The sequence below is a fragment of the Eschrichtius robustus genome, chromosome 11 (assembly GCF_028021215.1).
Source record: "Eschrichtius robustus isolate mEscRob2 chromosome 11, mEscRob2.pri, whole genome shotgun sequence".
NCBI classification, from domain to species: Eukaryota; Metazoa; Chordata; class Mammalia; order Artiodactyla; family Eschrichtiidae; genus Eschrichtius; species Eschrichtius robustus.
The window spans coordinates 81,725,806-81,753,529 of NC_090834.1; the positions used below are offsets into that span (position 1 = coordinate 81,725,806).

At 36.4% G+C, this 27,724-nt stretch overlaps 1 pseudogene; it reads left to right on the forward strand.

The window, feature by feature from the left end:
* On the forward strand, positions 1-27,724 carry LOC137772241 (NEDD8-activating enzyme E1 regulatory subunit pseudogene; annotated as a pseudogene).

Here is a 27,724-nt window from a genome sequence, read left to right on the forward strand (position 1 = left end):
ATGAGGGAATTTTTCTCTGACATTTACTGTGAAAACCTGGTCAAGCTCCTGCAGGTAAAACTCACAAAACTGTGGTGTACCCTATGATTAAGTCCTCCGGGGTTTTTAACTCTCAGACTTGTCCACACTGAGCTTCCAGCAATTAGTCAATTTCATTTCAGGTTTTTCCACCCTGGTACTGGTTCCCACAGTTTTTTCACTTGTGAGTCTGCTCTAGTATGCTGTGATTCCTTGTGTTCACCTGTCTCTCCAATTTTGTGGGCAACGGTTTGACCTGTATCTTCACCTCTTATGCATCCGAGAAGAGTTGATTTTTTCAGTCTGTTCAGCTTTGTACTTGTCGTTTAGACAGAACAGCAATTTCCACACTTCTCGATGGGAATCAGAAACCTGAAGTCAGAAATACATTTTTTAAAATCATTCTTCATTTTTTTTCCTGTTTATAAAGCTTTCCAGTAAATGGTCAGAATTTTGAGGGTAAGGACCATAACTAGGTCCTTCAGAGTACCTTGTAGTATGCTTTCTGCTCATGTGTGACAGAGCTAATACTTATCATTAAGACAAAATTATATATTGCTATAATGGCTGTTTAAGCAATCTCACATTTTGTGATATTTATAAGAAGTAAAAACATCTGTAATGGAAACAGCTACTATGGTCTCTAGGGATGTGTTAGAAATAAAATAAACCTGCAATTTCTTTGCATTGACCTCATCTTGTCAAGTTGTCTAACACAGGATAAAAATCTAAAAGAACTAGGATAAAGGGGTGGTGGAATATGGGGAGAAGGGTACTGAATACATAAAACATAGGAAATATGTACACACACACACTTTTTTTTCATACTTGTCACTTTGGATTTGCTTGCCAGGGTCCTTGGTTCCCTCACCTTCATCACCCCATTATTCCCTATCACCACGTTGATAGTTTCCTTCATATAATCTATTCGTGATGTTAGTTTTAATATATTCATATATCAATGCACACTTTATACACAGTGCTTAGCATAGTTACCAACACAGAGATGACATCCAGGTGATAATTTTTAATACATGAACTTAACTAATACAATAGGAAAACTTTCCTAGGATGGCAGTGAAAAAAGCTATAAGTAATTTGATTTTAAAACAAGAATATAGACAAAATGGCTCTTTCTATGGGTTATTTGCAATCATCTTGGCTGGCTCTTCACTTCTCTGTCACCATAGAATAGGAGGTCATGGCACTGAATGTTGTGTCAGGAGTGGAATCAGCCAGTTGGCATTGAAAAATTTAAGCATGATCCTCTTTTGCATATGACAGTGTGACAATGAGAAAAGAGCCAATGTGACAGGGTTTGGAGTGTCTTGGACCAGAACCAAAGCCTATCTCGCTTTGAAACACAGACCTGAAATGCTCAGATTTGGGCAGGAAGCAAGGATGGTTATTATCTCTTGAGCCAAAGACCACATTTCTATATTCATATGCTGGCTCCTCTTACTATAATGCACATCAAAACAAAACACTGTGTCTATAGAGATTAAAGGTACATCCTGACTGAACTGCCCTATCTCAATAAAGCACATTTCTTAAAAATAGATCTTAGATGCTAAAAAATGGATCTCTGCACTTATATTAATGGTTTTAAGCTTTTTGTTTAGCAGATGCTACATAGGCAAGGCAAAATTTCTAATTTTTAATGGTCTGAACATTGACATAATTGTCTGATCCCACAAGGCAGCAGATATTGCCAATTTACCCAAAGCCATGAAGTCAGCAAGACACAGTGTCCTCTCACCTTTCATGACCACTTTCATTCCTCTATTTCAACCTGCTCTTAGTCTTTGGCTCTGAGTTAATTGCCCTTTTCACCACAGACCTGAGCTTTAGCACCTCTGATTTTGACTTTGGCTCCATTCCTGGATCACACTGTAGATCTCCAAGCTCCTCATTCCCACACACTCCCCACCAATCCTCCATTCTCCCTCCCATCCTCCATCTCAAGCAGCCTCAGGTTATCCTTATTATACTTTGTCCTGGCCCAGCCAGCTCTCCTCCCAATTAAACCCATACCATGTCCCTGTAATTTAATAGAAACAGTTATGAACACTATTTAGCCTTGGCTTTAACTCAGTCCTATGAACAGGCCCTCCTTGAACAATCTTTATAAAATACAACACAGTTGTGTTTCCATTTTTACAGCTTGATACATTTTATTTTGAACCAACTGAACACTATTTACTCTGAAGTTCACTGGACCAGATTTCAGCTAAAATTTTTATGTAAATCCTACAGGTATTAATTTTCTCTGGATCTTACAATAAAAAAAGATAGATAAGCAGGCAAGTAAATAAATTCACTCATTCATTCACACACATGTTCTTTAATCCCTCTATTCAATAAATATTTATTATGTTCCTACTATAGGGTAGTCACAGGGCTGGATATTTCACTGTGGCAGAAATAGATCTAATTATTTAATTTTATACCCCTTAGAGTCTGTGTGTATCACCTCAGTTCTTTATATCTTCAACTCTTCATTTTTGAAATGGATGTAATAACCCACACCTTTTCTGACAAGTGTTGAGGTTGAGATATGATGCAATTTTTTTAATGTAAAAAGTTCCAAACAAATATAATGGATAATTATTCCTTTGGTGACCTCTGGGTTAATCTAAGTTTTTATGGAATATGTTTTTATGTTGCTGCAGTGACAATTAACTGTAATTTATAAGATGTCACCTACTTAATAATTGATTGTGCTGTAAACTCAAGGTTGTTTCTTAGATTTTGTTATTACTGTTGTTTTTATTAGAACTGTTAACTGAAGCTTTCTGCATAATGTACTTGTAAAGAAACAAGCTGGTAAATGAAGATGCAGCTTTTGTATTATTTATGAGGTATTTAAGAATATTTGAGCCTGGAAATATCATTCTTAGATGACAAATAACCTAAAAGAGTAAAAACCTCATAAAAGGAAGATGGAGAAACATGAATAGTTATTGCATTGAACTATAGCTCCCATCCATTTTGAAGTGAGCCCAGCATTTCACCCTGAATTTCAGGCTGACGTTTACAGGCATCAGATTTATCATACTGAGCTCTGTTGGAATTAGCCAGTAGTTAAGTGAAATGCTTTTATATTTCACGGTACCAAACTGAGCAACAAGCTCCAAATGTAAAGGAGGGAATTGCTATCACGTACAGGCAGCCTCTGTCATCTTGTTCTCTAATAACTACTAAGTATGCTGAGTGTTTTCCATGTGTCAGGCACTGTTCTAAGTGCTTTTCATTTATTAAGTCATCAAACTCTTCAATGAACTCTTTGAAGTAGGTTCTATTATTATCTACAGTTATGGTGAATCATGAAGAGGTTATGGGATTTGCATAACAGCATTCATGAGAGAGCTGTGATTTCACAGCAGGCACTATGGCTCTGGGGTCTTTTATCTTAACCACTGTCCTACACGGCCTCTCATCTAACACCCAGGAAAGATAGAAATTTGGGAGAAGAAATGAATAGATATGACCAAGGAAAGTAGGAACAACTCTACATTAACCTGGCATTTTGTGGCCCAGACTTTTATTCTTCTTTCATGAAATGGTCATTCCCTTGCAACACTAAATATAACTAACTCTTTAAGGACCAGACCAAATTCTACTTCTTTGATGAAGCCTTTTATGACCTCTCCATTACACCTGTACTTTCCTCTCAATTTTGTTGTAAACCTAAAACTGCTGTAAAAAATAAAGTCCTAAAAAAATTCAATGTTCTGATTTATAACTATGATCTTGGTTAAAGAATCATTCATTTTTATTCATTGCTCAAAGATTCATTGACTGCATCTGTGAACTATGTATCAAGTATACAAAGAATAAGGTGAGATATCTGATCTTGAGCATCTCACTTCGAATATGAAAAAGATAGTATTGATCTCACATATAAAATTCATATGTAATCCTGTGGTTACATAAAAAAATCAGAATTATAATCAGTTATAATTAAACCACTTTTATTTGCATGGTTTCTTAAGCAGCAAGAGGTAGGTCTCTGAAAATTCTCAAAGAAATGGATTAATGAAGAAGTTATTGAAGAAATGGATTGTGGAAATATTAGTTTACTAAAATAAACATAATAAAAATAGTACACTGAATAACGAGAATGTTAGTGACTTTTTATACATCTACTCAACTTCAGTAAGTACAAATTATACAATGGATTGTATTTACCCTACTTGGTCTCTAAAAATTTGACATAAATTCCAGTAATACCCTCACAATTCAATATTACGCTTGTTAAGTGCATTTTGCTTTGTTGCAGACATTATGCTTCCCTGTAAACATATTTTCACTATATCTGTATCCCATAGAATTTGTAAATAACCATTTACTGAGATATAATTCATATGCCCTGCAATCACACATTTAATGTGTGCAATTATATGTTTTTTAGAATATTCTGAGCTGGACAATCATCACCACAATCCGTTTTAAAACATTTTCATCACCCTTAAAAGAAACTTCATAGACATTAGCAGTCACTCCCCATTCTCCCTCCCCAACTGCTCCCAACACTTAAGCAATCAGGAAAGTGGTTTCTGTATTATAGATTCGCCTATCCTGAACATCTCATGTAAATGGAGTAATATAATATTGTCTTTATGACTGATTTCTTTCAATTAGCATGTTTTCAAGATTTAACCATGTTGTATCATGTGTCAGCAATTCAATGATTTTTATCGTCAAATAATAACCCATTATATAGATATACCATATTTTGTTTATTCATTCATCATTCATGGTAAGATTTGTGTTGTTTCCACCTTGGGGCTATTATGAATAATACTGCTATGACTATTCATAAAAATTTTTGTGTGGACATATGTTTTCACTGATCTCAAGAATATTCATAGAAATGAAAATACTGGGTCATATGGTAACTATATGTTTAACTTTTCAAGGGACTGTGCAAACTTTTTCAAAGTGAATACACAACCATAACCAGGCAGGACTCTATGGGGCCTTCCCAGGACAGAACCTACTCCCACCCCATGTCCTTCACCTTCCCCTTGTCTATAGAAAAATTTTAGCCTCCTAGGCCTTCCCTGAGTCCCAAAGAATACATTTAATCACAGAAGTGAGGAAAATGCAGAAATAAAAGAGTCAAGCAAGAAAAAGTGATAATAGGTTAGCCATTAAACAAAATCAAGGACTTTTAGTTCCTCCTCAAGGGCTATAGATAATATTCTGAGCCATGTCCTTTGAGATATTTTTCAGATACTGAAACCCCCACCAGGTGGAAGAAGTTAACTGTATGCTGCCCACAAGCACATAGACCCCAGACTGGTTGGAACCAGAAGATTGATGATGTTGACTACCAATTACCTCACCACCAACCCATCAGAAGACTGTTCACAAGCTAATCACACATCCCGCAACTCCCCTTCCTCACTCTGTCTTTATTTTTTTTTAATAGAATGTGATTACTAATTTTTTAAAAAATTTTTATTCATTTATTTATTTTTGGGCTGCATTGGGTCTTGGTTGCTGTGCATGAGCTTTCTCTAGTTGCGGCGAGTGGGGGCTACTCTTTGTTGCAGTGTGCGGGCTTCTTATTGTGGTGGCTTCTCTTGTGGAGCATGGGCTCTAGGCACATGGGTTTCAGTAGTCATGGTGCGCGGGATCAGCAGTTGTGGTGCATGGGCTTAGTTGCTCTGTGGCATGTGGGATCTTCTTGGACCAGGGCTCAAACCCGTGTCCCCTGAATTGGCAGGTGGATTCTTAACCACAGCACCACCAGGGAAGTCACCCTCACTCTGTCTTTAAAAACCTTTCCCTGAAAGCCATCAGGGAGTTCGGGTCTTCTGAGCAGTAGCTGCCTGAACTCCTCGCTTGGTGCCTTGCAATAAATACTGCACTTTCCTTCACCACAACCTGGTGTCAGTAGATTGGCTTTACTGCACACAGGCAAATGGAATGAATTTGTTATAAATAGCTATAAATAGCTATATTATATGTCAATTAAACATGCTATATTCTTTCAAACTCCATTCATTGAATGCCTACTATAAGTTAGGGACTATAATAGGAACTTAACATCTGTAGGTAAATTAAATACAATTCCTACCATCTTGGACTTCATAGTCTGATGAGGAGTGGGTACATAGACATTAAACAATACACACATGCACATACAATTACACATCAAGCTAATGCCAATAAACAAACAGTGCACTGTAAAGAAGTCATTCTCTCTGATCATTTTCTCTCTCTATGTTAGTTTAGGCTGCCTTTTTCAAATGGCTATGTCAGTGGTGTGCTGGTAAGCCAGTTCTGGGAAGGGAGGAAGCCTTTGTAGTTTTTGCCAATTTCCTTGGCGTAAACATTCCCACCATGGCTGATTTCAAGCTCCCAATATGATTCTACTGAATGCATAATTGATAAAAGAGGTGGATAATCTACTCTTACTAGCAGTATGAAACCAGCTCCAGCTAACTCAGGCTGTGTCCCAGCTAATCAATGATCTTGGATAAGGGCTCCATCTATTTGAGTCACAATTCCCTTAGCTGTTAATAAAAAGTTACAATGATTTGAACCATAAAATAATGTAATTCATATCCCCTTCACAAGGTGGTAGGAAAACACTTTGTAAAAGACCTGTACAGTAATGGAGTTATCATTGCCATTAATAATAATAGCAAAAACACATTTATTGGATCAAACAGTCTTGCATTTGTCTTGGCTCTACTATATATTGATGATATAATCTTGAAAAAATAATGCACATTTTTTTCTAAGTATAAGTTTGGTTGCAAGTTAAATGAGAAAAATAAGAGCATATAACATATAGCATTATGGTACATAAAGGGCTTTTTGTATTACCTGACATTTATGTCCTTAATAAATATTAGCTATTGTTATTATTTCCCTTATACAAAAATCATGAAACTACATCCTGAGTCTAGTTTCTTGATTAGAAAGAAGCAGGTAACAACTCACAGGGGGGAATTATGGAGATAAAACACAAATACTCCAATAACTGGAAAGCACAAATACTAAGTTGGGGAGCAATGGAGATAATTAGAATACATTGAGCACATATTACTAAAAATCCAAAGTAAACCATTACATACTTACTGAGATATGTTTTATCCACAGAACACTTTTGACAACAAATGTGTGAGGTTTTTCCTCACACTGACAATTTTTAAACTCTCCAGACACCAGCTAGATGTTCCAGCTTAACTTAATTCATCTGGATTTAGCATCAGATTCCCACAAGTTAAAGACCCAGTCCCACAAGACTGCCCTCGCTTCAGATGCCAGTTCACAAGTCCTGGGCTTCCCATAATTCTGACTGACGGGCTATAAATTAGGGGTTGCCATTCTCCCCTGCTTTGGTTTGATAGTTTGCTAGAAATGGTCACAGAACTCAGGGAAACAGGTTACTTCCTATCACTGGTTTATTATTGAAGATACAATTCAGGAATAGACAAATGGAAGAGATGCATACATAGGTCAAGGCACAGGAGAAGAAGCACAGAACTTCCATGCCTTCCCTAGGTGTGTTACTCTCTCAGAACCTTGATGTGTTCACCAACTCAGAAGTTATCCAAATTCTATCATTTAAGGTTTTTCATGGAGGTTTCATTACATAGGCATGATTCATTAAGTCATTGGCCATTGGTGATGAACTTAATCTCCAGCCCCTCTCCTCTTCTCAAAGGTTGGATGGGGGTGGGGCTGAAAGTTCCAACTCTCTCATCTTGCCTTAGTTTTCCTGGGGACCAGCATCCGTCCTGAAGCTATCTAGGGGACCCCAGCCACCAATCATCTCATTATCATACAAATGATACTATTATCATTCTGGAGATTCCAAGGGTCTTAGAAGCTCTTTTGTCAGAACCTAGAGACTAACACCACGTATTATTATAAAAATGTTTCTAGCACTCCTATCACACAGGACATTACAAGGGTTTTAGGCACTCTGCACCAGGAACCAGGGACAAAGACAAATATACATTTCTTAGTATATGATAATATCACACAAAGCCATTTAGCCTCATGACAGCTCTCAAAATACACCCACTTTATAGATGAGAGAACTGAGAGACTGAAAGTTGAAACAAACTGCCAAAGGAACAACGGTTTGTAGGTGGCAAATCTGGAATCCAAAATTTGATGCCTCTCTCTTCAAGGCTTGAATCCATTTATTGTGGATTAAGCTGCTGTATGTTTCTAGCTGGGTAAATTTTCCAGTATGAGTCTTTCCTCATATGTCCTTTAAAGGATGTAGAGCAGTTGTCATCCTGCTCTACATCCATTATTCATAACCCTGATGATTATCTCTTTTGTCCTCATTCCAGATGTCATCCATTATTGATGGACTTCTTTTAACACCTGTCTCAGTGTTCAGACAATCCATGAATACAAGTTAAAGGTGTACACTGTGTCCCATTTATTCAGAGGCTTTAAACAAGATCCCAATGCATCCTGAGTAATCACTGCTTGGGCAAGCAAGCCTAGAATGTTGTTAGTTTGTGCTGTTGAACATAAATCTTTTAAAAATATTACTTAATACATAATCATCTGGCAATTTATATGTTGTATGCTTGCTGAGAGCACACACACACATTAAAAAGATTAAAATTTGGTGCAAAGCTACCAGGAATCCCTATTATACTTCAGAAAAGGTAGGAGTCAAGGTAGAGAAGGGTAGGAAACAGATATAATACAGGTAGAAGGAAGGGTAACTTAAAACACTCAGGAATTTAAATTCTGCCCACCATCCTTGAAAATATTAAATGCTTTTAAAGACATTCTCTTTTCCTTCTCTTTCTCCTTCTTCTTCCTCCCCCCAACCCTCCTCCTCCTCCTCCTTTTTCTAACAATCTCAAACATATAGTAGTACAAAGAAAATGTTTTGCTTTATCCTGGACTATTTGAGTATATGGTGTTCTGCCTTATCACCCCAAAGTAATAAGTAAAGTAAGACTTTAGTGTGGATTTCCTATGAGCAAGGACATTCACCTGACAGAGGGTGTTTGATTTCTTTTTGCTTTGAATATTTATAGATATTGAAGTTAAATCTCCTCCAGGGCAGAGACATCCTTATTTTACTCACTCATTTACTTATTTGTTCAACAAATATTTATTTAGCGTACCTGTGAGTACAGTATTTGGAGTGCTTGTAACGTATTACTTGATATGGGTCCTGGTTGCATGGTTGTGCTCAGTTGGTGAACAATACTCAAGCTGGATACTTACATGTGCACTTTTCTATATGTACTTAAACATTCTTTTAAAATTTCTGAAAATGTCATACAATTAAACTTAAAATAAATCTCATGTGTTGGCTGCACAACCATGTGACTGCATTTAATGTCACTGAACGCTGCACTTAAAAATGGTTGTAAGTTTTAAGTTATTCATGTTTTACCATGATGAAAAAAATAAACACATGGATGGACCTAGAGATTATTATACTAAGTGAAGAAAGTCAGAAAGAGAAAGACAAATATCATATGATATCACTTATATGTGGAATTAAAATATGACACAAATGAACTTATTTATGAAGCAGAAACAGACTCACTGACATAGAAAACAAACTTATAGTTACCAAAGGGGAAAGGGGGTGGGGGAGGGATAAATTAGGAGTGTGGGATTAGCAGATACAAACTGCTATATATAAAATAGATAAACAACAAGGTCGTACTGTATAGCACAAGGAACTATATTCAATATCCTGTAATAAACCATAATGGAAAAGAATATATATATATATATAACTGAATCACTTTGCTGTACACCTGAAACTAACACAACATTGTAAATCAACTATACTTCAATTTAAATAAATGAATAAATAAATAAACAAACCTCATGAGTGTTATACAAAAGAGAAAAACAGAGAGAGGATGATATCTGGTTCTTTCTATGGGGCTTTTGAAAGGATGTGTAATAAACTACAAGCAATAAGAAATTCCGTTTCTCCTTTAATTCTGTAGAACGAAATGATCTCTTTGTTTATAGGCTTACCTGCTATTCCTGTTTAATCTTAATGATGTCATTTGGTTACTTGGAAAACATCTGGAATAATTAAGATCTTACATAGTATACGTCAGTAACATTTCTTTGGTAAAGATATGTGCTATTCCTCTCATACATTTCTTCTTTTTTCCATCTTGTTTAGTGATTTTTTTTCAAGCAGGTATCTGAGGGATATTCCAAAGTTTCGTCTGCAGTTAAGAGTCCATTTATTTTCATGCATGATGCCTAAAAGTACACTGTTCACATGAATTTCCTGCCCATTTAGGTCCAACCTCTCTGGACAATGACTAAAGTTAAATAATTTTTTCTCTTATTGGAGCTCAAACTCTGTTCCAGAGATTGTGCTACACTGGGACAACAGAGATGAGTAGGACATTGTATTTTTCTCAAGGAGTTTTTATTTGTCCAGATGATAGATAACAAATAACTTCAATATACCATAGTAGTTATAAATATCAGTCTTCAGTTTCTTCATTCATTCATTAGAGAAACAGTAGAGCATAACAGTTAGCAGGTCTTGAAACATACCTTTTGGGCTTGATTTCCAGTTCTGCTTTTTTGTAGCAGCCGTGGGATTTGGGGCATATTACTAAACCCCAGTTTTTCCATCCCTATAAAGGGTAAAAAATATTACCTAACTCCTAGGATTATTGTAAAGATTACAACATGCAATACGTGCAAAGCTCTTATATGTGGCATATAATGCACATTATACAAATATTAATTATTCATTCATTTATGCATGCATCTGTAAACATTTCATTTTGCAGAGATTCATTTCAATTCCATTGCAGTGTCCAGCTGTCCTGGGTGTGAGTTTGTCACAGCAATTGTCTCAAGGGGTGAATGCTTTATTTCCAGCTTTGCTCCTTGTGTAGGGCAGGGAGACATTTAAAAAATAACCTGTTTCCCGTTATCTGTGAATACTTATATATACCTATGAATCAAGCATTTTGACCTGCTGACTTTTTAACTTAAATTCCTTTTCTTGGTAAAAAGACACCTAAGTTTCTTGTTCTATTTCTGTGATTTCTTCTTCCCAATCTGGAGTTTTCCATTTGCTTCTGTTGGGGAGAAAAAGCTTTTCCTATATCCTGTTGGATTCACACTTGGGAACTGAGAATTAAACTGACAAAAACCGGACTTCCTTGGAGGCGCAGTGGTTAAGAATCCATTTGCCAATGCAGGGCACATGGGTTCAAGCCCTGGTCTGGGAAGATCCCACATGCCGCGGAGCTACTAAGACAGTGTGCCACAACTACTGAGCCTGTGCTCTAGAGCCCACGAGACACAACTACTGAGCCTGCGTGCCACAACTACTGAAGCCCGTGCACCTAGAGCCCATGCTCCACAACAAGAGAAGCCGCCGCAATGAGAAGCATGTACACTGCAACAAAGAGTAGTCCCCGCTTGCTGCAACTAGAGAAAGCCCGCGCAGCAACGAAGACCCAACACAGCCAAAAATAAATAAATACATAAATAAATAAATTTATATTTTTAAAAAATGACAAAAACCAGATTTTCAAGAGAAAAGACAAATTTAATCATTTACACATGAGAGTTCACAGAAAAAAATGTGACTCAAAGATGTGGGTAGAATTGGAGGAGGACAAGGAGGGCACTACAGGGCAAACAAATGACTTTTTGGAAAGATACGGTCCTTTAGGAGAATATATGGGAGATGACAGGTTTGTGACAATGGCTGTTTAGTGGGGTGTGGTGGCTTCTCGTCTCCAGTGATAAGAGTCAACCACCTTCTCTGGTTGCTCCTGGGGAAGGCATCTGTGGCGATGGAGGTTTTTGAGCTCTTTTGGGAGGCTCTGCTTTTAGGCAGATGAGAGACTTCAGGACCTCAAATGCCTTCTGCTCAAAATAACTTTTTTGCCACGCATATTCTGGACCCCTTCGCTTGTTCCTCAGGATTGGCTGACACACCCTCATCTTTCATCTGGTGATCACCCTCCCACTCCTTTACTTCTACTCAAGCTTTGGTAAGCATTCTCTCTACCCAGCACCTTTCTCAATTCGAATATTCTTTTCAGGTTGCCATTCCTTCATTACCTCTTATTTGTTTGCCCTCTGGAGCAGACCTCTCAAGCATATCTGCCTCCCTCTTCTCTTCTTTTCATAGGGAATGCAAGAGCTAGTAATGGAACTTTTCTTTCTCAGCAGTCAGCTTCTTGCTGAAGGAAATTAATGGGGATTTATCATGTCAGGCGCTCTCTTTAAAAAGGCACAGAAGGGCACATTGATTTTCTTGATCTTCCCCTTTGATGTGAAGCTGAAAGCCAGAGCCACTCACTGTCCTCTTACCTACAGTGATCTTAAGCGTTCCATTTCGCTCTTACTGTTGACTTTGTATTAATCTGAACTTTTTTTTAAATGAACACATTAAACTAACAATAAGGAAAGATCAAATTGACTTTTCTCTCTGGCCTTCTTGACCCTTATTCCCACGTATGGGTTTTCCAGCATCACTTGAAGGTCCCTGGGTAGCCGCCTTCCCTCTACATCTGGCTTATGGAAAATAAATGCTAGACTGACACTGAGACATCATAATTTTGAATTTTGCTCTGTTGTTCATCTGGGTTATGACACACCACTCAGAGGCTGATAAAAATTCACCAATTTACCAAGCAAGACAGGCAATAATAAGGGACACATTTTTCTGCTACGGGTATGATAACTGTGAAAAGCACCTGCTGAGCAGGGGATAAAAAAACTGGGATTCCAAGAATTATTTTTGCTCAGATATTAACTAGGTGTTTTACCATGAGCATTTTTTTGCACTCCAAAAACTCGTACATGAGAATTTTTATCATTTCAATAAAACAGTAAAAATAGGGGATGTATACGAAAGCAATTTAAAAAATAATCTTAAGCTACCTGCAACAGGATCTAAGTGCATAAGGTGTTTAACAGTGAAAAGCACATCGATAATTCCAATAGTCTGTATTCACCATGACCCAAATGCTGCCATCATTATGGGAGATATGGGGCACATGTGACCTCCAACAAGAGAGCAGAAAAGGAAAGAGCCTTGCTGTGGACTCAGGCTTTGGAATCCAGCTAAATTCTAAGAGATACATCATACTAGGAAATTTCCTATGGCCTGGAGAATGGCCACCATAACCCAGAGGTATTCCTTCGCAGTTGCCCCTAACATTAATGGGTTAGCCACCATGTCTGGGTTTCTAGTGACAGTCACCAAGAATTTTTCACAGACCAGAACTCTTAAATTTTAATTAATATAGATAAGGACCACTGGAATATTTGTTATAAATGCAGAGTCCCAGACCCCATCCTCAGAAATTGTTGATTGTGAAACAGAGTCCATGCCATTACCCACGAGACCTTGCACAATTGAGTCTCTGCCCATCTCTTCCACCTCAACTTGCACCAGGTTCCCCTTTTGTCTTTCGTCTCCAGCCCTTCCTTTTTGTCTGCAATGTTTCCTCCTGCCAAAAGTCCTTGTCATATACTATTCTTTGCACCTGAAACACCTTTTCCTTCTTGCTTCACTTAGTAAATTCTTAGTTCTATTTTAGATGTTAGTTAAAACTTTCCCTTCTACAGGGAAGTATTCTCTGACTTTCTAGGCTCAATCAGATACCTTAACTATAAGTTCCCTCTCACACTGTACAGCTTCCTCTCAGTAGTAATTTTATGTGTGTTTATGTAATTACTTAATTGATGTCTGACTCCTCACATAAGCCCTATGTGAGCAAGAAGTTTACCTTTTCCATGTTATCACCAGTGCCCATGACAGAGCTTAGCACACAGTAACTGTTCAGTATATGTTCAGCACATGTTTTTTATCAAGGCTTTTTCGATGATTCTCTGAAAGTGGCCTATAAATAAGACCTTGAGAAATAATGAATTAAGAAAGCACTAACCTACCTTGCTCCTCTAAGAACAACCTATAAGGAAAAACTCAAGACTCTTTTTCAGGAAATAATTCTATTTCCTGAGCAAATTAGGAGTCACAGAAAATTAACAACACAAGTCCAAGGTGTCTGACTGATAAGCCACACCACATAAATTAGGAAATCAGTCATCCATCATTCCATATCATTTGTGGGCTCAAGCTCATCAAGACTATATACCCTTTTATGCAATGTATATATATATATATTTTTAGAGAAGCACTTTCTTTACTTTTTTTTGGCTGCACTGGGTCTTTGTTGCTGCGCGCGGTCTTCCTCTGGTTGTGGCAAGTGGGGGTTGCAGTGCGCAGGCTTCTTGTGGTGGTGGCTTCTCTTGTTGCAGAGCACAGGCTCTAGGCGCATGGGCTTCAGTAGTTGTGGTGCGCAGGCTCAGTAGTTGTGGCTTGTCAGTTCTAGAGCGCAGGCTCAGTAGTTGTAGCCCACGGGCTTAGTTGCTCCGCGGCATGTGGGATCTTCCCGGACCAGGGCTCGAACCCACGTCCCCTGCATTGGCAGTCGGCTCCTTAACCATTGCGCCACCAGGGAAGTCCCCTATGCAATACATTTCATATTGGATATTTTCTCAGTCTTCTTGTTTTATTTTAAAATCAAAGAGATTGTAGTTTTTAATAGGAGGTCCCACATGCTTTGACACCTTCATGCCAACATGACTTTAATGATACTGTGGGACATCTTCTGGGCTCCTCATATAAGCATCATAGGTGTGCCAGAATGAGACAATATGTCAGCTCTCTTAAGCAGTATTTTATTCTGCCCTAAGCAATATTTAATTCCTCTATTTTTAATTAACTATTAAACAGGGTCACTTGCTCAGAAATTACATTCTTTAACTCTCTTAGGATACATTTTAGCATTCAATAATTTCACAGGTAGGACATTTTCATTAGGATACAGAGAATGGGCAATATCTACAGCAAAATCCTGGACTCCTCCAAGGCTGGATACATAATTTGCAGGACCCAGTACGAAAAGAAAATGTAGAACCCCTTGTTTAAAAACTAGGAGTAGGAAAATGCCATTAGTGGAGCATTTTCCTTTCTTCAGGGTCGTCAGTGTTTCATGTGTTTTTATTGACTATTTAATGTTCCAAGTAAAGAAAAATTAAAATTTTAACTTACTAGCATATTTTTTTTTTTTTTTTACTATTCATCTGTTATGCAAGGCCAGTTTTGAATGAATGCACCATTTAAATTGCATGTAGAATCACTGAAATTAACAGAATTCTTAAGTTTATGGCTTGACCAGGGAGGGTGCCTAAAACTGGCCAGAGCAATAAACACAAATCATACTCAGGAAGACTGGAAAGAGAAATAAAGCATCCCCACATTCACAGAGCTTGTCAAGAGAGTTCTCCTAGGCAAGTGACACTCATGGGGCAAGTGCAGACTCACAGAAACCAGTAGCCCCATTTTACCACAAGCCTGAGGGTTCTAGGTTAACCCTTCCACCAGCTGCCAGACTGATGTGCCATATCTTCAACTGAAGCAAACTTTAAGATCATCTAAATAAATCCACACATATTTTACATGATGAAAGTGAAGTACAATGAGTTAAATAACTCATTCCTTGGATCACTGTTCATTAGTGACAAAGCAACAGTCACAACCTTCATTTTCTAAATTTCACCCCAGAGATTTTTCTCTAACAAAACATGTTTTCCAAATAATAACATCTCCAAATATTCTCCAACACCATAAATGGAAATATCCAGTTGTTTCAATTTTTTTTTTGCAGGAAGGCAACTAAACTTTACTGAAGAAGTGTTACGTACATATTGTTTTTGTTAAATTAAACTTTTTAGGACATAATTATAAATGCATATGCAGTTACAAGAATAATATAGAAAGATCTTGTATACTTTTGAATCATTTTACCTAAAGGTAACATCTTGCAAAACTACAGTGCAATATCATAGCCAGGACATCAGCTTTGATACACTCAAGACTGAGAATCCTCCCATCACCACATGATCCTCCCTATTGCCTTCACATAGCCACATCCACTACCCTCTCTTACCACATTCCTGACCCCTGGCAATCACTAACATGTTCTCCATTGCTATCATTTTTGTCAATTCAAAGTTGTTATATATATAGAATCACACAGTATGTAAACTTTTGGAGTTGGCTTTTTAAACTCAGCCTAATTCCCTGGAGTTTCATCCAGGCTTTTGCAGGTTTATTATTTACTGCTGAGTAGTATTTCATAGCTTGGATGTAGTACAGTTTGTTTAATCATTCGCCCATTGAAGGTGTGCTGTTTCCAGTTTGATACTATTACAAATAAATTTGCTATGAGAATTTGTGTGTATGTTTTCGTGTAAACATAACTAACTTTTTGTATTTCATGTGTATTATATAGTCTCCATAGTATAGATAGCATATAGTATACAGTATGGTGGATATCACATGTATACATACTAATATACATATTATGTATAATATATATTGTAACACATGGTGTCTACATATAATGTAACTTTTATATTGTATTAATTTTGTTTACCACAATCTTAGTGACTTAAACAACACAAATTTACTATCCTATATTTCTAGAGATCAGAGGTCCTAAAATGAAGGTGTCAGCAGGATGGCTCCTTCTGGAAGCTCTAGGGAAAATCTGTTTCCTTCCCTATCCATCTTTGAAAGGCCATTCTCACTTATCACCTTTTCCTTTTCTTCCATCATCACTTCACCTTCTCTCTTACATTGCCTCTATTGCTTCCTTCTTATAAGGACTCTTGTGATTACATCGGGTCCATCTAGATAACCCAGGCTAATTCCCCCACCTCAATATCCTTAGCTAGATTATATCTGCAAAGTCCCTTTTGCCATGGAAGGTAACATATACACAAACTCTGTGGTTTAGGGGATGTACATCTTTGTGGGGACATTATTCTGTGTACCATATATAGGGTAATATACTATATAGCATATATTACATGCAATATATTTATAACAATGTATAGATAGATTGCACATACATAATACATAAACATTCATACACAGACTTACAGGATAGTGTCTGTCTTCTTCACTGCTATACTGCCAGATCTATTGAGAATAGTGCCTCACACTGAACCTCACTCAATAAAATATTTGATAAATAAATAAGACCCTGTATCTTCTTCAACTTATGGAGAATATTTACTAACAAGCTTCCCTTACTTAAAGAAAAAGATAACAAGGATTTTGTAATACGTATACTAAAGCTTGTTTGGAGGCAAACAATAATTATGATTGTTGTAACATCAAACATCATTAAATCTACTGCAAAAATCTTCCAGCTAAATGTAGGGATTTGAAAATGTCTTGATTTTGCTTAAAGCTTTGTTTCTGCAAAATAAAGAGAAGTAAGATGGAGGAATAATGTCCTAGATCTAATTGCAATCAATGAGGAATAATAGCTGTTAAGATAGACAGCTGAGACCCCTGACAGTGGCCCTTGATTCATTGAGGGTGGTCATTATTGAAGACAAGACAACATGGTTGGATCAGACATATCTCTTGGGTCCTAAGTTCCTAAAAGACAACACAGATCACAAAGAATGGGAAAGGATGAAAGGGATGTTCTGACATTACTATTAAGAGCTAATACTCTACTGTGAGGTGATGGATGTGTTAATTAACTCAGTAGTGGGAATCCTTTTACAACACAGATGTACATCAAGTCATCACTTTCTGCACTTTAAATATATCACAATTCTATTTGTCAATTATACTCAGTAAAGTTGATAAACAAACAAACACTCTTGAATCAACTGGGTGTCACTGAAAGAAAGGAAATAGGGATTGAGCAACCTACCAAGGGACACGCAAACTATTAACCTCCAAATGTATATTCTACTTTTACTACTAATACTAACTCATAAACATTTCATCCTGTCATTAGATCTTTACATACACAATGACTTACATATAATTCCATCGTTTCCTGTATTTGCCTTGCCGTAAAAAAGGTTTGGAAACATGGATCTCTCTTACATCTCCTTACATCCTATATATAGCTCTCATCATCTTCTTAACCATTCACCTTCATTGTACCTTCAAGTAACCTCAAAATGTGTGCTCTCTTCTTACTAGACTGTCTTTTGCAAACTTAAGTGTTTGATGCAAACAATGCAAGGAAGAAACTACAGGAAAATTAGAAGATTTTTTTTAACTTTATTTTTTTAAGAAAGTCAGTTACAGGTTCATGGGAGCAAACAGCTAGTAACCAACTAAACAAGGGCAAGTCTATAACACAAATCCTGTTTAATAGGACTAGCAAGGTCTGGGGTCATGAAAGGTACAAGAACAGTTTCACTATGAAACTAGTGACTGTTTATAGAGTAGCAGAGTCATCTCAAGAAAATAGGGTCACAATTCCAAACAAGCTACTGCTCTGACCTCATTAGCCTGCTTACAAATGCCTTATTATTCATTTCACCTATGTTAGCTTTTTACAAGTTCTCAGAGCAACTTTATAAAGCAGATATCATTGTTCCAACTTTACATAAGGGGAAACTTAAACTGATAGTTTATTTGACTGGGTCCTCACCATTTGGTTTTTTAGCTCAGAAAGCATCTGCTTAAAAATGTCTTTCTTCATCACTTTATCCATCACTACCAACCTTTCTTTAATCTGCATCATATAACTCTCTTACTTTTTTGTTACAATTCTCATTTTATGTTACATTTAAATTTATTTACTTAATTTTAGGTCTGTCTCTACCACACAAATATGTAAACTGTTTGAAGGTACAGTATGCATTTGTCTTGGTTTCTTCTGTTTTCCCAGAGCCAAGAATGATAACTGGCCCATAATCAGCACTCAGCATTTATTTTGGAGAGATCAAACACCCAGGTTTTGTGGACTGCAGAGATGTGACTACATATAACAGGAAAATTCAGAAACATACATAAGTTTAGAATCAGGCATTTAAATTTAGCCTGGTATTTTTTTTATGGAAAATATGATACATTTAGGGAAAAACATGTAATTTTTTAAGTGACAGAATTTGAAGAATAAAAAGTTTAATAACTGTAATTTTTCTGTGCTTATGTGGCAATTTTGTTTAGTTGCAGAGTGAAATGCAGTAAAAATCATTGTACTGGCAATGAAATTAGCAAGTATATCAAAAGTTCCTTGATCTTTTTATCTATTACATTTCAAAAATGCCACTCGTCACACACTGCAAAATATCTTCATGTAATATGAACACATCTTCCAGGTCATTTTTGCAAATGTGGATAATAAAATTCATTGTTTTCCTTTTTGCTATTAGCATGATATACTCTCATGCTATTGGTGCTTTAAAAAATGTTGGACATGGGCCAAGTTGTAATCAAGTAAAAATATTTAGGCTAGGCTAGGTAATTCAGATAATTTAGATTAGGCTAGATAATTTCCCAAGCACTTTAAGTGGCTGCAACTTTGTTCTCTTAAACAGCATTGGCTCCATTCCTGTCAACAGATTGGCATAATAGAGATACCTGTCAACGGGAAATTTTTCAAAAAATCCTTTCAGGCATTGACAAGTTGAATGATCTGTCTTGCAGGTGGACCATGTTCAGGTTCTTTGTGTCTAGTAAACAGACACCACAAGTGGTTTCCTGTCAGGCAGGTGCCAATGAAAAGTTTTCTTTTGCTGTTTTGAGAATAGGTAATTCACTTCATTAACTAAGCAGAAAAAATATCATGCCCATTTTGTTTCTACATCACAGGTAACAAGTGATTTTTTTAGTAACAGACATAGTTCTAGGGTCCCCACATATCACATATCCCTTTAGATTTAATAACTAGTATACCTAACAGCCACAGACATTAGGATTTGAAAATATTTGTTTTAAAAGGATAAGTCTGATCACTTTGTAGGAAGTAACACATAAGCCTTAAAAACAAATTTCTTCCAAAAAGTGATAGGAGTCAGAGGAGAGCGTATTAAAAATGGAAAAAAAAAATATTTGTTTGTTTCAGTCCTCAAATCTTTACTGAGTACCGGTCAGATGCTATGTCCTATGTTAGACAATGTCTATCAGGTCTTTCTGTGAGTTATTTCTACTTTCCCTTCAGGCCTCAGTTGAGGAATCTTGTCCACAGAGAAGCCTTCCAAGAGTGGACCTTGTATTGTTTGATTTCCTTGTCATATATCCCTGTATCCACCTTTATGAATCAATTATGAATATTATCATTGTTAATTTATGATGTGTGCCTTTCCCAACTGTCTGTAAGGTTCCAGAGATTAGAAACTGTGTCTGTTTTGTTTATCAACCCATCTCCAGTATCTATTACTGACTGCCATAAAACAGTTGCTTAATTGTTTCAGTATATGTATCTTGCATAAATGCAAATAATGAAAAATAAGATAATAATACGTAAAATGTAGATCTGCTAAAAGATACAGTAGGGGCCTATGATTTATATAAACCCTGGTACCTGTAAAAGTCAGGAAAATTTTCACAGGGAGAAGACAATATAATTTACTTTGCAAAGAAGGTAATCAGGGCCAAGCAGATATAAGGGCAGTCGAAAGGAAAAAAGGGTGTAAGCCCAGAATGTATGGAAATCTACAAACTGGAGCGTAGACTGTGAGGTACAGAAGTGCCAGGAAATGAATCCAGGGAAGCAACGCTTTCTAGTGGTCAAGGAGCAGTGACAGTGGCTGCTGCCACATCACTCCCACATTTCCATATACTGCGCCAGTAAAGAAGCAGTGGACCAAATGGATTTCAACAGTTTAATATTCACTCTGCAGCAGGCAGCATTAGCTTCGTGTTTCTTTTCCCCTGTCCCCAACTCCCACGGGGAAGATAGGAAGCAGGCCCAGGTGAACAATGCACAGTGGATCTATAATACAACTGAGGAACCCAAGCTTTGTAACCCCACACCCCCATTTTTATAAAGAGAAACCTGAACAGCCTTTGCCTGGCAGGGAGGCATTATCTTTATTATCCTATTTCAGAAATATATCTGCCTTCTGACCAAGAGGGAGAAACTACCTCTAGTTTCCGCAGCTGTCTGCTATGCAAACCTCCTTGTGAACAAACTCTGTCACAGGGTAATGTAGAAATGTCTTGGAGAGAACTGCTTCTCAACAGTGGTGAGAATACATTTTTGAAAAGGCTTCTTTATTCATTAAGACATTTTAATTTATATTTTTCTGTTGATGGGGAGATAATGACTAACCATATGTGAATGAAAAGTGGTACCATATTTCTAGATGAGAGAGTTAAAAAAATGTTCTTATCAAGGATGATAGGTGAGTAGTAGTTGTCTCATATCTCAAATACCCAAACACTAAATGCCTAGAATATCCAACCAATTTCGTCACTAGACCTATCTTTTGAGATATATGCATAGAAACTCTTAGTGGAATGTAAATTTATAGTGATGACTAGAGTTTTAAACTTTTCTGGGTTTCTTTAGAATTTTGTCTGTGTCAATTCACAACTTTGAATTACTCTTCATATTTTATAGCACATAAAACCTTTATGGCATATAATGTGATTCTTTTGTTAATCTGATTCATATCACCTTCCCAAAAGCCAGATTTTCTTTTGTCTTCCAAATTTCAATAAGAGATGTTTTTTTCCTCCTTGCAATGACTTATTTCAGAACAGTAACTTTTTATGAACAACTATGTCTATTACAAAGTTAAGTTTCAGAGTTGCTTTACACTTAGATCTTCTTCTAGTAAAAATGTTCCCACAGTGAAGATTTTCTCTTTGAAACGTTAATAAAGCTGAGGAGAGGATGTTAGGTGTAGAAAATGAGAGCTATACTCTTTGCTTTCTAGACAGGTATTAAATTAAAATTAATCATAAATTTAATTCACCAGAGATGGTGGATGTTTGAAGGAAAACGAGAATGAAAATGGGTCTAATTCACTCATTTGACATTTATTTAGTGTTTTATGTAGTCTAGGCCTTCTCATGTTTTCGTGGAATCACAAGAAAAGAATAATTCTTGGTGTATACCCTCAAGGAGCTTTCAGCATAGTGAGATAAACAAAAGGAAGAAACCCTTTTTAAAAAGCATGGAAACCTTGAATATATTAATACACACAGTAGCATAAGAAGTTTCTCCCCATGGAGTTTTATACAAAGTTGTTTAGCAGAGAACCAGAATGAGACATTGGTTTTCAGGTATGAGTAGAGATTAATAAAGTAGAGTCTGAAAGGAATGATAGAAAGAATGGTATGTCACATTAAAGGAAATATGTGAAAATGTGTGCCATTTTAAGGAAAGCCTAGAATGTGTGTGAGGGGCAGGGCTGGGATTACAAGCTGAAGGAGTCACAGGAAAGGGACAGGATATGAGGCTACAAAGTTAGGTTGGAGCAGGTCACAAATGTCCTTGGATGCCTGGCTGCACAAGCGCTTTGATTTTATTTTTTTAGAGGTGATATAAATCAACAAGAAACTTTTGACCCCTGTTCTAAAAAGGGTAATTCAAAAATATTGTGGGAGTGTTTTGGGAGGAGACAAACCTGGATGCAAGGTAGGACTCCAGTTGAAATTGGAACATTAGAAGTGAGAACTGTGAAAAAATAAGGAATTGGAATATATTTCCAAAATTGATACTATTTGGTAACTGGCTGTTCAGGGTATGGGTATGAAAACAGAAGTAAGAAAGATCATGAGATCTGGAGTTCAAACTAGAAATAAACTAGTATTTTGGGGAGACTGAAAATGAATTGGAAAGTAAGATAACATGAAAAAGAGCTTAGAGTTCATCCACATTGTCATCCAGATGCCTTAATGCATTCTTTGAAGCAGAAAACTTTATTTAATGTGACTGTGTATTAGTAACTTCACTGGAAGGTCTGAACCTAGAAAACAGATATGAACAATCTGATTCATGTCCCTCTTTGCACTTAATCAATGAAATTGCAAATCAACAAACTGGAGTGTAAATAACTTGGCAGTTTTTCTAATAGTGTTGTGAGATTAATTATCAATAAAATCAATGTATTGTATACCAGAAATATCCTATTGAAACTTTGCAAAATCAAAACAAACAAATCATGTGTTTATTTTCTTCCCTTGTGAAGGAGGAAATGATTGTTTGGTCAATGTAATTGATATATCATTATGTGAAGTATAGTAATAACAACTGTACACCTTTCTCAGTGCTGGAGCACTGCCTAGAAAATAGTGTGTCCTTAATAAGTATTTGCATGAAAGAAAAACTCAGTTCTCCAGATGTTATCTGCAGACTCTAGTATGTCAGTAGAATTTAAAATTTTACATGTGACCTTTAATAATTCAAGTTATTCTTGTGTTAACTATTTTAACATCATAAATTTTAAGCTGATATTAAGCTTATAATTGCATAAAAGTCTTTAAAGGTGCTCAGTAACTTTTTGTTTGAGGTCATATTTCCCAGTAGCTGAACTCAGGCCCAGCCCAGGAGAATTCAAGGATCACAGTGGTTTAGTGTGTCAGTGAAGAGATGGGTGCCCCTCTGTGAGTCTGGCACTGTCTAATCTGGGTTATAAACTAGCAAAGCTCAAAGAATACATGCCTTCCCTGCTCAGACTCAGATCTACTCAGAGAATGTGCCTCTACCTTAAACATGAAAACTCCCAGTAATTCCTCACCCCTACAGGGCTGGGTTTGTTCAAAACTGGTCTGACAATTTGGCATTTGGAGAGTGTGAATTAGGATAAGGGAAAGTCAGTAACCTTGAGTTATGAGGCCATGATTTACAGAATACCGATAAGAGGTCTTGGCTCCAGAGGAACTGTATTTATTTGAATCCTGGTTCTGCCAGTTACTTATTGTAAGTATCTAGCATTCAACAGACTTGTCTGCTCATTCCAAAATAATAGTTGGTGTTAATTATATGCCAATTATCATTCTTGCCTCAAGGAATACAGAAGAAAACAAGACAAATGCATTCTGTACCCTCAGAGAGTTTCCATTCTTATGGTAGAGGTAACCAAAAAAAAAAAAGTTAAATGAAATATAAAATTAATATTGTAGTAAAGAAATTAAAATAATATTACATGATGGGGCAATACAGGAAAGGGAACATATTGAAAGAAAGGCCGATTCAAGTCTCTACGGGAAACCTCGATGGGGTTTACTAGGAGCAGGGCATTCAAGGGAAACACCAGGGTGCTGCACATCACAGACCATCAGAGTGGGGAGGCATCCGCTAGTCCAGGGCTGCTCTAATCACCACTCACTGAAGACCAAAGAGAAAAGAATCGGAATGGAGTAAACTGATGAGATACCAAGTTTAATTTTTATTGCATGCTTTTTTTCTTCAGTTGTGCACATACATGTATAACATTCCTGACTTGCTCACAGAACACACCCTGGTTTTAGACAGGACCCACTTCTTTACACTAAAAATTATATTTCATGATTATTTCACAGATATGGGGCGATAAGGCAGATACACCAGTATAAATTCAACACCATTCCAGAATACAGAACTCAACATGCCCACCATCCTGTTTGCAGGACACAGATATCCTTCTCCTATGTAGCACACAAGGAACACATCTATTGCAACACTTAGGTATTCAAAATTTACATACAATTTCTCTCTATATATCCTGTGATACTGTTTGATATTCAATCTGGGACAGAAACTGAAGTATTACTCCCACCCCCCTTTATATTTTGCTAATATATTTTGATAGTGCACATTGAGATTAATTATATAAGATATATATTGGTGGCTATGAAGAGTGGCGGTTAAAGCATCTGGAGACTGAAAATAAGCCCATATGTCCTTGACTTAAGAGGGTTTTTTAAAGCTGATCAAAACTGATCAAAAAAAAAAAAGGCAAGTATCTCCTTGAAGCCATTAAAGAAGAGGTTCTTTACACACACCACATATGCATGTGCTACTTTCTGGGCAATGTATATTGTTGAGACAAACGATAATAAAATGATTTGTCAAACTTAGGCACCAAGGACAAATAACAAAACACTAAGAAATCCAATTTAATTTTCTTTCAAATGCCTAAAGCTGAATCCCTGATTAAACTGGTTATTATCTGTGATGATTTTAAAAATTCCTCTCAACATGGACAAAACACAGTAGAGAAAATACTTCCAGCAAAAATAAGAGTGACATTGGTTATGAGAACTAAAAACTGATGTTTTTTTCATATTCCTTTTATTTAAATTCATGGCACTGAGTTTGTGATAAAATTATAAAAATAATAGAGATTCACTAATGTCATCATTTTAACAAGGACATTTGGTTTTAATAAAATAATGGATATATGAACACATTTCCATTCTAAATTATGCAAGTACAGTTGACCCTTGAACAACTCGGGGGTTAGGGGCATGAATCCCCTGCATAGTCGAAAATCCAAGGATAACTTTTGACTCCCCCAAAACTTAACTACTAATAGCCTACTGCTGACTGGAAGCCACATAACATAAACAGTCAATTAACATATATTTTGTATGTTATATGTGTTATATATGAATTCTTACAGCAAAGTAAGCTAGAGAAAATAAAATGTTGTTAAGGAAATCATAAGAAAGATAAAATACATTTATAGTACTATACTGTATTTATCCATACCATAAGTTTACTTTGCCTGTTTACAAGATGAATTGTCTGTCAGTACCTACATCAATATTGTCTTATATGATACAAAACACTGTAGATGTTATACATATTACTAACACTAGACATAAAAAAGGGAAAAGATAATGTGAAAAAAATCATATTTATTTACAGATATAATGATTCATGCATTGATAATGAACAAGTAGCAATATGATTGCTTTATGGTAGCCTAATGCCAACTGCCAAATGACTACATGACGAAGGTATAAGTTGAAGATTCTTTGTAGTTTAGAGAGTTTACACAGTTTATACTGGAGATTTCATTATCTATTACAAAATGGTCTTAAAATGAAATCAGAATTGAAGAGTTTTTTTTTTTTTCCCCCCCAAGATAACTAGTTTATTCTTATCCCTTTGGGACCTTTCTTTCTCACCTGTGGGGCTCAGTAAACAATAATATCAAGGAAACATTCAATATCAATGGAATAACCAAACATATGGACAGAAATGTTCACAGTGAAATTTCATTTCTATATTAAACTTTACCCTGTACTGCATTAAAATATTAAAAATGGATTTCACTGTATCAAATCAACATGCTGTACACCTTAAACTTATACAATGTTATATGTCAATTACATCTCAATAAAGCTGGAAAAAAAGAAAAGCGTTTCTGATTAAAAAAAATACTGCAGGAGGTGATTGTGGCACTTTGCAGGGTCTTGGCTTTTTTCTGGGGGACAGGTTTACTGAGTTTATGGAGTAATCATGGGCAAGATTATGGAGTAATCATGGAGTAATTAGTGTCTGCTCATGTTTGCCTAATAAATGCAACAGCCACAGGAACCGCAATTCTTAAGAACTTGGTACTGATTCATTTACAATTATTGATGGATATCAGATAAGCAGAGATGTTGAAAACATTTTTTCTTACAAAGAAGCAATATCAGCAAGAACCGAGATCAAGTTGTCATGGAATTATTATAACAATTAAATGACAATGGGTCTGAAAGTTTGTGGAAGTGAGTTTAGAAAATTTTCTGAACAATGACCTTTCTTTTTCCTCTAGCTTTAGTACTATGGTTGCAACTAGGCTCCCTGAAAGTACATTACTACCTTTGGCTGATGTCCTCTGGAGTTCTTAAATGGCTCTTTTAATCTGTAGAAGGTATACGGCTAGTTGGCTATAGGAGGATCATTATAAAAGAACATCCAGATAATGGAATTTTACCCAGATGATGCACTGGAAGATCTACAACTGGATAAACCATTTCCTGAGCTGAGAGAACATTTTCAGTCTCATGATTTGGATCATATGGGGGGAAAAGGTCCATAGCCACACTCCATAGATTATAATCATCGCTAAATATTTAGCACAGTGGAACAGTGAAACAAATGGATGAACACCTAAAATGTACAAAGAAAAAGAGAACTTTAGATATGTGACTAGATAAGGGGTTCTAAAGAATGAAACTGGGGCTCCAGAAGCGAATTTTGAAGAAGCTATTAAAAATATAAACACAGCAATAAGTATAACTCAGACTCCAATCAATATTGAAGATATATTTAATGATGATTGCTGCTTGAATATCAGCAAATAGACACCATCCTTTTGGATTTCAGCTTATGCCTTAAATGACTGTGTGGCCAAGGAGGACCAAAGATGCCTGTTTGAGGCATAACTTCCTACATGATTGCAGATTTTGGTGTGTATATATAAAACTGCAAAATGTTTACAGTGTTAAAGCGAAGAAAGATGCTTCTTCTGCGAATGGTTATGTTGACAAAGTACTGCAGTCCATAGGCCAAGCAATGGAAGCTGTTTCAGAGAAAGAATTAAAATTTTTCTGCAGTAATTCTTCATTTCTTGGAGTTGGTAGATGTTGATCTTTAACTAAAAAATGTGGTTTGGGCACAATTAATAAAGATGGAATCATTTCCAGTATGAACATTCCAGATAACGAGATAGTACTGTACTTAATGTTATGGGCTGTTGATGGATTTCATAAAGGACATAGTAGACATCCAGGGGTATCTATTAGCTTGAAGAAAACATAGGAAAGTCTTGTCTCACTGGTTTCCTTTAGGAATATAGGTTATCTGTAATGGTGAAAGATGATTATGTCCACAAATTGTGCTGTTATGGAACTGCTGAGCCACACATGATTACTGCTGCCCAACAGGTTACAACAGTTACCACCGAACATTGTCATTTTTAA